At 35.7% G+C, this 12,466-nt stretch overlaps 3 long non-coding RNA genes across 3 annotated transcripts; all 3 read right to left on the reverse strand.

Moving 5' to 3' along the window:
- Window positions 1-1,262: 1,262 nt before the first annotated feature.
- LOC147515180 (uncharacterized) lies at window positions 1,263-2,735 on the reverse strand. Its single transcript, XR_015213381.1, has 4 exons — window positions 2,691-2,735; window positions 2,360-2,422; window positions 2,140-2,214; window positions 1,263-1,519 (listed from the first exon to the last, which is right to left on the reverse strand). It is a non-coding gene; the product is annotated as an uncharacterized LOC147515180 (long non-coding RNA).
- A 40-nt stretch (window positions 2,736-2,775) lies between these two features.
- On the reverse strand, window positions 2,776-3,478 carry LOC147515181 (uncharacterized). The gene is made up of 4 exons (XR_015213382.1): window positions 3,402-3,478; window positions 3,193-3,324; window positions 2,880-3,005; window positions 2,776-2,800 (listed from the first exon to the last, which is right to left on the reverse strand). It is a non-coding gene; the product is annotated as an uncharacterized LOC147515181 (long non-coding RNA).
- Window positions 3,479-3,605: 127 nt separating this feature from the next.
- On the reverse strand, window positions 3,606-7,811 carry LOC147515182 (uncharacterized). The gene is made up of 4 exons (XR_015213383.1): window positions 7,583-7,811; window positions 6,064-7,508; window positions 4,357-4,410; window positions 3,606-3,673 (listed from the first exon to the last, which is right to left on the reverse strand). It is a non-coding gene; the product is annotated as an uncharacterized LOC147515182 (long non-coding RNA).
- Between the last annotated feature and the right edge of the window lie 4,655 nt (window positions 7,812-12,466).

Raw genomic sequence — 12,466 nt, forward strand, 5'->3', positions numbered from 1 at the left:
GACAACTACCAAAGAGTTTGGGCATAAACAAATGAAGAGAAGACCTTCTTCCAAAGCTCTCTCAAGAGAGACACCAAATTCCAAACCCTAGCAACCAATTTTGTCTCACATTAATTTCTAAACCCTAACTTTGTTTTTATAGTGTAGCTGAAATTTCAGTGGAATACAAAATTTCGATCCCTTTTGGCATATCCAACAATTCTCCACCTCGGTGAAGAATTTTCCAAATTCGAGCTGACTAACCAATGCGCTACACCCAACCAACCAAACAACATCAAAGAGATAACCAACCAATCCAACCATCAATTTTCCTAAGGACCCAACAATGACTGCACCACGAAGTGGTTGCCTACATACCCAGTCAAGGGATCAAGCCTTCGTAGTTCCTCCATACCCCAAAATGGGGTCAATCAACAACCATGCCCATCAATGCCCGAAAGGGCGTGAGTCCCTCAAGGGATCACCAACAAACTTCAATACAAAGTAGTCAAAAGTACCAAATATCATCTCCACTTCCATGTCAACTAGAGAAGTTCCAATACCATCTCTTGGACCATGATATGCTCCAATTCCATCTCTAGGATTTGGAGATGTTCCAATACCCCAAAACCTCATATGGTTTCCAATAACAACAAGTGGCTTCACAACTATAGTATACTCATGAGCTTGAGTATTTTCAACAACAATAGTGGTTTCTTTTCTTTTATTAGCTGCGAACCCATCCAATTTCTCATAACAAGGAGCGGCATAAATCTCCACCTATTTCAATATCTTTTCCACATTTAAATCAAAATGCCCAAATGAAACAATCTTCTGTTTCTTTCCAAAGCCACAACTTTTCCTCCTGGTAATTTTAGTGACACCATTTTGGCGTCACAAATAATTTTAGTGACACCATTTTGGTGTCACAATTTGGCGACAATTATTTTTGTGACGTCATTTTAACGTCACAAATTAGTGACGCCAAAATGGCGTTACTATATTTTGTGACGTCATTTTGACGTCACAAATTAGTAATGCCAAAATGGTGTCACAAATATTTGTGACGTCAAAATGACGTCACAAAATCGTTTTAGAAAAAGAAAATTAATAATTAGTTGATATACATCCAGGTGGATGTATAGCAACCAATTATTATTATTATTATTATTCAAGATACAACTAGCCCTAGCCACCACCGGTTACTATATGAACTAGCCAAGATACAACTCTTTTAAAAAACAATCCATTCCATAAAATACACAATCACACCGTCAATCCCATTCAAGAATAAAACATTCATTCCATCACTCAAAATTATCAAGTCACTTGTAAACACCCTACTTCAATTTTCTAAGCGAAAAGTACAATACAAACACATGTAAACACCAAGTACTTCAATTTTCCAAGCGAAAAAGTACATTACATTATGCTTACAACTAGCTAGAAAGAAAGTCTTCTTATTAGAAAGTGACCAAGTGGCAATATCGACCACCTCCATCCTTCAAGGTTGGCAACAAACAAATGCCACAAGTATTACCTATTTCATTTAACAAAAGAGTTTAGATAGACTTCTACTTTAAAATGCAACGAGAGATATATACAACAATATTTCAAACATACACTCAATATGATAATTAAGTAAAAAGAATAACTACTTCTACACTTTTGACCAGGAAATTCACAACTTTATGATATGTTACGTAGACACGCCATATTTATAAGAATAATCCGTGTTTATCGATCCACGTATCCGTGTTAGACACATGTTGTATGCGTTATACCTCAATTTTTGATATTTTGCCACGTTAGATACAGACGTGTGGATCCACGTCAATGTAACTTAGCTTTTATGTTCAGTATGTATCTTGTGCATATCCAACCCTAGCTAGACTCTCGAAACCAATAGAGGTGCACCAACGATAAGCCAAAGAACAAGCACAGACAAGACCAAGCCTTCCAAAAATCAATTTCTTTGGTTTCTGTTAGAACTAGGTGGATTTTATATTAAAAAAGTTACAGGTAAACGTGTAAAGCTAAAACAGTTAGGAGGGAACTAGTTCATTTCTTATGAGAAGCACAAATACACAAAGGACTCGAATATATTTGTCTGAATGAATTTGATTATATACACAGCAGGGTACATATCACATGACTGACCTTGAGAACTTCAGGCAAAAGAAGCGGACATTCTTTCAGACACTTTTCAAGGAAGAAATCATGGCATCGGATAACCTGCCACAAAAAATATCATTACTAGATGACAGACATTGGTTTGGAACAAGTATACAATCCTAAGCTATTAGCTGACACAAGTTTTGCAAGGTAACGAAGAGGGGGGAGGGGGTTATGACCGCACTTGATAGGAACAAAATCAAACCTCATCTATGCTCTTTGCAGTTTGTAGTTTACAATGCATCACATGCCAATTCGGTTCAAGAACCTGAAAACAAGAGAAAGTTAAAGTAAATGCGCAAAAACATTGAAAACTCACTTTGATCGCCCAATTTCTCTATATAAAAACACACTTGTTTCAGGACCAGAGCCATGAAGTATGGCTTCACCATAATAACAAAAAAAATAGCGGATAAAAACCAATCGTCATCGCTTTACCAAATCCAATGAACAACGTGACAGTACTTTTCGACCAATTATAGGTTCTCCCGGTGTAATCACTTAAAAATAGCATACGAAAGAGAAATAAATCTCACCTCAAAGGTCAAATAGTGGAGAAGACTATTAATAAATTTAAGCATCTTTGCAACAAAGCAAAGATGATGACCGGTAATACCGGTTCCCGTGTTTTAAGGGCACGAACTCCCTGCAAAATTATACCTATATTAAATACAAACAGATATTAGATCTTCTAACTGAGCTGAATGATTATGCCAGAGCCATACCTGATGATTTTGCCACGCCCCACATAGTTGGGGGTTCACATGTTCACAATGGAACAAGAAGTGAAAAATCAACTGATACTTTGTGAGGGCCTTTCTTGAGATAGTGAGGGACAGGGGCCATTGAACCTGCATCACCATCCAAGAACCATATACACAAAGAAAATAAATAAGTTAAAATTAAGATCATAAAAATCAGAAATTCTAAGTATCTGTCATAGACTTTAAGGAAGGGTTATGAGACACTATGGTTTACCAAAGGGATAACAGGTTTCACGATGAAAAAAGAAGAGAGACCGAAAGATTAATTAAAAACCTTGTAAATCAAAGGAAATGTTTCCAGGCCAATAACGTTTATTGGCTCTTCTAAACCATTACTATCCAAAACAGATCTATTGACATCAAGATCTTTGAGGGTGCTCAACCTTTTAAGCAGTGAGGATCTTTCCTGCAAAATTAGACGGAAACCAATGAAACTGGATGCCATACCAAACATGCAAAAAATGTTATAGGGTAGTCTTTTACCACACAACACGTGTGGTCCTTGTGACAAGGATCTGCTGCAGCAGCTGTGGTCCACAAAGCAAGTTCCAGGAGAGACTAATTTACCATTTAAAAGAAAAATTAGAACCAAGTTGTCCATTCGATATACAACTGTATTAACAAGAATTGCCTATGAAAACATAATTAGCAAAAACGAAGTAAGCCCGAACTCAGAATCTTCTCGACGAAATCTCATCAAGCCTTTTAGCAAGCTCTTCTCGAGCTATATCCATAAAATGAACCAGAAAATCACCCTGTGAAATAGATGAAAATAACAGTCAAAGGTAGGGAATGGAAATAATAACAACTGAAAAGATATGATAACATAATTGGTCACGTAAGGGTGGAGCTGTGATATTCTTATGCTACCCTTTCTAATGCCTTATATGTGGCCCATAGTAGGGGATCTAGATTCGTTAAGTCTCTCACTAACGAAATGTCACAGGCCAACATCATCCGTCATTTCTATGGAATGGTGGTTGGAAAAAACAGGCAAAAAAACATAACATTTGACGGTTAGAGTAACCAAAGTCAAAGTCAAAGGGTACCGTAACCCGACTCTGGCACTCTCCAAAAGAATCCTATTATTTATCTCATAACTCTTCAAAAGTCTATCCAAGGTTTACTGTAACTCGCTTGGGTGTATCATTCAAGCAAGACAACCCTATAATGGTTTTTCGTATTTATTTTATATGTAGAGATGTGTTAGGACTAGATAGGGTGGACAACTTTACAAAAATCTAAGATAATCTGATGAATAAGAATTGAAAAAAATTATGGACAGATACTAAAATGATCTTCATTAATTAAAGAACACATCCACGATAAAAAAAAAATAATGTGGCTAGCAGAAATATTCTAAAAATAACTGAAGTATATATAACAAATGGAACAAACAAATATCATTTTTCAATCCCATATTTTGATTCATACACACCTGATCAAGAAGCAAATAGCGCTTTAATGATCGCAGCTTTCCCATGAGATCATACTGCACTAATATAACAACCAGTGAAATTTAATGTCCTCGCTGGTTCACCAGCGAAATTTAATCCAGCAAGCTCCACAATAGAAGTGAATACATGTAGGTGGCCCGGACACTTAGGGCACTTATCTAAACAATAACAACTACCTATGCTGGTGTTTTCAACAGTCCATAGTCTACAACTCCCAATATGAACTATTATCTAGATGAGGTGCAAGTCTAGGCTTAGTTCTCAGGAGGCAAAACTTACTAGATGAGATGTCGCCTAGCTTGGTGCAATCAACTGAAAGTCAAGTACTTGCGGCCTTACAGGAACCCTCAAAGATAGGCCTCCTGCTATCTTGCCATCTGGGCTTTTTTGTCATACTGATGTGACATATCTTACGCGTGACAAAGGCACGAGCATCAAATTGGGATCTCCAAGCAAGCTTTTGGATTTGCAAACCATTCTATTCCTACCTTATTTGCATTCATCACCTACAACTACAATCAGATAAATAATTGGCATGAGCAAGAAGTTAATAACTAGTTAACCTACACTACTATATAGCGTATTATGAAGGATGAAAAGCATACCTGAATTCACAAGCTAGATCGCTATGAGACAAAAGGACAACTTGAGAAGGAAAGCTTAATTTATCAGCACCCTTCATTTTATCATCCTACTGCATCCTGGTGTTATAGCTATGCTTCTTGTTGATGCATGCTTAAGTTACATTCTTATGTCATTGAGAATCCATGATTAAAACCTCACACCAAAGGCAATAACAAATCAGCAAGAAATGAGAATATTGCAGCAATATCATTCAACTTAACACCGAAATAATAAGCCTGCAAAGTTAGAATTTCTCAATTTGATAATACGATAGAGATTTTAGCGATATTGTAGTTAGCCATAAATTCCAATCCTTCATACCAGTATTTCAATAGTCCCAAATCTACAACTACCAACATGAACTTCGCCTTAACTAGAATCCATTGATAAGGAAGCAAACATATTACGTTAGGTAGGATCAACAGAAAATCATGCATTATACTTATTCGACTTAAAGCAATAATACAATGGTTCCCAGTCCCAAAACAACAATAAAGAACCGGGGCCTCCATATTTACAACCAAAAAAACTTAAAAAAGAGATACCAAAAAATTTCTAGCAACATCTTGTTGAACAAACTTCTATTAAGAAACTCTATTAACAAAAGAGTAGGCTTCACAAACTCTATTAACAAACTTGCTGCCAAAGTATATTGGCTTAGCCAGACTAATGGTAACTGGTAAGTAAGATACTAGTCGCTACAGTAGCAGAAACAAACAAAAAAAATGAAGAAGAAAGCACATAGAATTAAGAAGCAAACCTGATGTTAGTGAAGGGACCAACGTCAAGTCATTGTTCTTTCTTTCTTAATTGGGGAGCGACGTGACAAATTCAGAGTCTAGATCAGACCAGAATTCCCTCGCCAAGCCTCAAGAGAGTTAAGCAATACTAAGCTCCCCTGGGCACGAGTCAAAATGGGTAAGCTAGAGCCCAGGTGCAGTTTGACTGCATACTATTGAAATAACATTATTTCATAATTTAACAAGTTTCAGGCGGTTTACCCTCAAAGTGCTTTTCTTAATTCATATTTTGAAGTAAATAAAAAAAATTACCTCAATAAGTACCTGTGCTTCAGACGGAGTTTTTGATATGGAAAGCACTGCCTTCTGAGTGTCTTAGAGTGTTGTAATGATAGTGAAAGAGGAAGCTCAAAATGCGAGTAGAGAATAATTAAAATGCTACATCCAAAGGACATCTCACAGTTCCAAAGGGGTTAGTTACTCAGAATTAGAAAGAAGCAAGAATGGATATAGAACTGAAATAAGAAATAGTACGAGGCTACACATCATTACATCCAGGGTTGTGTATCTAAATTAAGTGTGCAAGAATAAAACTGTTAATTACATAACTACTGAACAAAGGTCCAAAACCTCTTCCAGAATCTTCACTTGTTTAAGAATCAATAAACAACCTAGGGGAGGCCACACACAACATAATAAATGGATTCAATCATGTAATTAAAACCTAACTACAGGCACTACAATCCAACAACAACAAAAAATGGTGTTCATGTACATAAGACATGACATGATAAACACCATTAACTACATTGTCAAGCATAACAATACTTACAGCTAAATGCCCAGACAAATGAAAATAAAAAGGAATGACTAGGCCCTCCGCCAAATTTAAAGAGATTCCAAAGGCTAATGATACCTGCCAGTGTTAATGCCTATTTAGCATTAGTTCTTCATCCACAACTTAATGCCTATTTAGCATTTTGGTGGAAGATATTTTAAGAGACACGGCGAGTTTCCTATTTTCAATGTCCAAATGCCCCTCACGTAGAATTATAATATAATATTCCATATTAACTATTATTTGGACTACATCGTCGTAAAATATCATATAACTACATACTGTGGGCAAATTTAAAATAAAAAACACATCATATAAAATTATCAATAAAGTATCATCTTCATAAATGATTGTAATTAGCAAACCACAACAATAAAGTTCTGAAGGAAGAAAAATCGTGTTTTTATGAGAGACAAACCTGGTTACTTCACAGTAAAATCGACCGAAAAAGATTGTGCTTTTGTCACAAAAACAAAGAAAAATAGTTTATTATTAGTACAAAAATCTCAGCGGGAAAATAGTTTAATTAACCTTCGCAAATGGCTGTAATTAAGTATATATATGACAGTAGTAAAGATCACCTTTTCTGTTAAAATTCAACAAAAGCCTCAGTGTAATGTGTGAATAGGTTATCATGACAGCAAAATACCCCCATGCAATTGCAAATAACAAGGTCTAAATTAAAACAGTACTTAAACAAACAATGCAATAAAAATTTGAAATAGTAATAAAGCTCATAGAGTCCTCTCAAACTATTGGACCATATAAATAGGAAAGAAACACCTGATTTCAAATAGAATTTTCTCCCCACGATAGATAAACCACTGTGAATTAGAAACCGAAATCTCCTTGCATTCCCTTTCTCCTCATTTCAAGTTCCAACAGAAGTGCATTTGTTCTACCTCATTACACTCCAGCAAAAGGCAGAATTCTGCAATATAAGATACATTGTGTAAATAATATATTTACTTAAATTTTCAAGACTTGGGCATTAGATGTTTATACCTGGCAAAAAGTTTAATTTCAGCATTCTTGTTTCTAATTGGCGAGAAACAAATGGAAGCTTGTTAGAAGCCGCATCATGCTCTTCTTCACCTTTAATTCCTGCTTGAATGCGAAACCCTGAGAATCCACCATAAGCAAATCTAATTCTAGATATCAATGACTGCTTAACTGATTGCATTTGATTCGAATTGGCGATTGACAGGTCTGTCCAAGCATGAAATTGAGGTGAGTTACTCCCCTATGTTAAAAACAGATTTTGGCCGAGTACTGGTTGTGATGGCTGTTGTGAATTGAAGATAACAATACCACTACCACCACCTCCTCCACTGCCTACATCTATACCAACACTCCAAGCAACCATTCTTTGAAAATAACAATAGAGTTGAACCTAGCAAAAAACTAACAGTAGAGTTGATGAAACAAGATATCCCTATTATAATTGGAATGATCTTAACACAGACAAGGATGTGCTAGTTCAATTCAACACCAAGCAAAGAAGGACTAAATTAAATAAGTATGAAGGCAAGCTTCGTGTACTGGACTTTCTTAAACAAAAAAGGGGCAACCAATTTCAAACTTAAAAGCCTGCAAAATCCACTAGCCACTTAAAAAGAACAAAAATGAAATCTTTGAACTTTATTTGAAGTGCCTCACATTTAATTTAATGACTTCTCACTGATTTCATCTATCTTCCAGAAAAAGGAAAATTGATTTCATGCACTCTTCCTAAGACAAGACTCAGGGTGTGCTAGAATATCAATTTGGACAATTCAAATTTGATGTAAACATCAATTAAGTTAACCAAATGAAACACCCCATCTGTAATTCCTTTTATACCATTCAAAACTTGGTAAAAGTGATGACTTTAAAAAATAAAATGAAAAGGGTGAGAAAGATTTAACCTTTGAAGTATAAAAGATCTTCGACTTTGCAGATACCAATCAATGAAACAATAAAACTCTATCGACCAATATCAGCCCAAACTTTGAAAATTCAAAAAAGTAATTGGCGCACTTCAATTGATTTTAGAGTTTTGTCATCCTTCTTTTATAGGATATTTGTATTTTTCTGGAGGTAGACATGATTTAGTCATGGGAAATTGAGAGGAAGATGAGATAGTTCGGGGGAGAGATGGGAATTAATTTGAGAGAAGTGTTCGAGTTGTTATTTATACTAGAGAAAACACGGTCCCTTCGGTCGTAATTTTTGTATTCTTAGAAATCCTTACGCCTATTTGCCGTCACTTTATTTAGTATAATTCCTCGAAATTTAATTGATACAATTATCTAATAATTCCTGACGACTTTATCATTTTAGTGACGCCAATATGCTGTCACAAGAGTCCTGACGCCAATTTGGCGTCACTAATTAGAAAAGCCCAATGTCACAAAAATGTTGTTATGGTGTAGTGATTTCCAACAACCAAACAACAAGGAGAATGATCTCCACCTGCCTCAACCACACTTCCATTTAGAAAGTACAAGCTCTCTCGACTTGTGCCTCTCATTACCACACGCGCACCGGCAACAACTTTTAGAGTTTCGTAAGACAAAACAATTTTCAAACCACTAGACTCTAAAACACACAATGAGATGAGATTTTTTTTTCAAACCAGGAACATGCCTGATATCAACTAAATTTCTAATTGTTCCATCTTCTAACTTCAATCGAATTGTTCAACTTCACCAATTTTGCAGACATGGTCATTGCCTAACAAAACATCACCATCTAACTCCTAAAAATTAGCAAACCAATCCCTATTGGGACACATATGGTAGGAGCAACCTGAATCCAAAATCCATCAATAACTCTTAAACAAGTAGTAAACAATGTAAACTACTAATCAATTCAAACAAACAACCAAGAAAAGAGAGAAATATTTACGTGGTTTAGTTTGCGCGTAATCCACAACCAAATAGAGAAATTTCCAATAAAGAGAATATTCAAAAGAGTACAATAAACTCTCACCTTGATTCCAAAAAATCCCCAAAGTTTCCCAAGAAGAAACTCACAAATCTCTCTTTTTCTCTCCTCACAACAATGTTCTCTCAACTCTACAACTTTGAATGATGTAGACAAATACCAAACAGTTTGGATATAAACAAATGAGGAGAAGACTCAAGTCTTTCTTCTTCCAAAGCTCTCTCAAGAGAGGAACCAAATCCCAAACTCTAGCAACCAATTTTGTCTCACACTAATTATAAATCCTAATTTTGTTTTTATAGTGTAGCTAAATTTTCGGTGGAATACGAAATTTCGATCCATTTTGGCATATCCAACACTAGAATGATGAAATACATAAATATCGTACACTAACTTAATAGATTTATTAGCTATCCTGCATTAAAGTCTATTAGATTCTTCAAAAAACACCTGATCTTCCTCATATATTAAAACAAATTAAACTGTTGTTTGTTGAAAAAAATTGAGAGGTTTAAAGTCATCAGAACCACATTTACTTATATAGTTATATTCATCAAAAGTTTGTAATAATAACGCTGGGCAATATTTAATCTCAACCTGACTCACAAAGATTCCCCAATCTCATATTCCAGCAATTCTTTCTATGAGAGACATTTTCTGGTAGTTTCCACATAAGGACACGCAGTTGGACCAAGTGTGTAGCTTTCCCAGAAGATGACAAAACTAGAAAGAATGCATGCAGTGTTCCTCTGTGTTAGAGTTCTAAGAGGACCAAAGTAACAAGACAAATATAACCACCAAATGGTAAGGGCAGATGTATACCGAAAGCCACATTTTCCCCCATGATGTTATTGTAGTGGCACCACCGTGGTTCAAAATCCAGTTACGACCTTTCTCCAATGCCCCTTCTCCATCATCAGCTCCTTCACCAAGAAATCTTCAAACATGGTACTATCACCTTCAATGTGTCGAATAAAGGTTCAGAGCCCTTTTTAACGTCGTCCTTCAGTATCATTTACTTTTCTGTAGCTTCGTCCAGACTCCAGACTTTAGAGCCAAGGTCGGAGATTCTAGTCGAGAGAGTTCAGTTCGGTTTATTTTTGTTAGTTAAATAGAATTAATTAGACAAAAACAAACGGGGATGTGGCTCTTCTAAACTTGTTTGCTGATATGATACAAGCTTTCTTTGCAGTTGGTATATCAGGGTTCGAATCCCTGCATCTCCAAAACATTTTTTTATTTTTTTTAATATTTGGCTGGATTAAGACAAAATTTTCACATTAGATTGTTTTTGTTCCCAATATAATAAATAGATATTAATTACACAAAATAAACGGAGACCGAGTCGGGTTTTTAGCTCAACTCGAACTCATCTTCAACTTAATATTAATATTGAAGCTCAAGCTTGACTCATCTAGTTATATTAATAGCTCGACTCGACTCGTTTAACACTTCGAGTTTGAGCTCAGGTTCGAGCTCGAGTTCAGTTATGCCGTTTGAACTCGAACTCGAGCTCAAACTCGAAAAAAATGTAGATAAAATATTAAAACTAGTATAAATTGTAAATTATAGTTGGGTATAAAATATAAAATTACGTATAAATTATAAATTATATACTACGTATGGGTTTATAAAACGAGTAGACTCGAGTAGCTTGAGCTACTCGAACTCGAACTACTCACTATCTTCACTATCTAGAATGAGCTTTAAATTAATCTCAAGCTCGACTCATATTTTTGTGAGGACGAGTTTGAGTCGAGCATTTGACGAGCCGAACCCGAGTTACTCACGAACAACTCGACTCGATGACCACCCCAACTCAGGTGAAATGGAGAATAAGTTTTGCCTATTTTTCGTGTCTATTGCTTCCATTTATTTTTCTACATATTAATCAATTTATTTTGACCTTTTTTACAGTGAAACTGTTTTATAGTGGCACTGTGCAAGTTCAAAAACATTTGTATTTCTCAAATCAGTCCTTCAATGTGTGCGTGCCAAATCAAGGGCATATATTTCTCAATGCCGACGTCTTGACTGCTAGACCAAGAATGATAATCAATGGACTCAAGTTACAGGTTGCTTATGGTCTATATATTGTTTACTTCTTGGTCTGACCATTAAGTTTGGGAGGGGCGCCCCCAAAATCCACGAAGCTCTTCCAGTAGTCTTAACCTTGTTATAGTCGCCCATCGATGAACTTGGTTCTCACAACTCAAGCAATGTGGTGGGTGCACCAGCAATTAATCCAAAAAATATATGAATATCTTATAGGGGACATGACAAGTAACAGAGTAAGTACATGTAAGCGAAATTTGACTTTGTCTACCACAGGGACAGTAGCCAACACATGGAATGCAAATGAATCATTCTACAATTGATCTGACTATAACGTTTGGAGCAACGTTGATTGATAAGTGTTGTTTTTTTATGTTACTTTAACTCACACTTAAATCAAGTACGTTACTCACAAATTTACGTTGATGCACAATTCGAATAAATGTTTCGTCCCATGCCTAATGTTAGAGTAGGTGTATTCTCTGATCGATGTAGTTATTATTTCACAGTGTAGGCTTATTGTAATATGTCCCTTATATGGGTGCCTCCATTGTACTTCTCTCCTCTCTCCTAAAAAAACCCAAGCTTGATTTTCAACTTGGTATCAGAGTTTTAGGGTTGGATCTATTTCTTCTTCCCCATTATTCTTCCTTTCCTTTTCTCTATCCTTAAAATGAAAAAGAGGGAAAGCAACAACAAAAAAAAATGTTTTTTTTAGTAAAAAGGGGAGCCGAACCCGTATCTATTGATTTCCTCTTACTTAAAACTTGTATCTCGATTTAGCAGTTTCTCAGTGTGTTCTCAATTTGGTGTTGTTTGAAGCCTCAACTTTGAATGATTCTCGACTCTTTATTGGTGCTGGATTTCGTCTCTTTATTACTGATTTATTGATGAAACTTGTGAGGT

The sequence above is a fragment of the Coptis chinensis genome, chromosome 2 (assembly GCF_015680905.1).
Source record: "Coptis chinensis isolate HL-2020 chromosome 2, ASM1568090v1, whole genome shotgun sequence".
Taxonomy (NCBI): Eukaryota; Viridiplantae; Streptophyta; class Magnoliopsida; order Ranunculales; family Ranunculaceae; genus Coptis; species Coptis chinensis.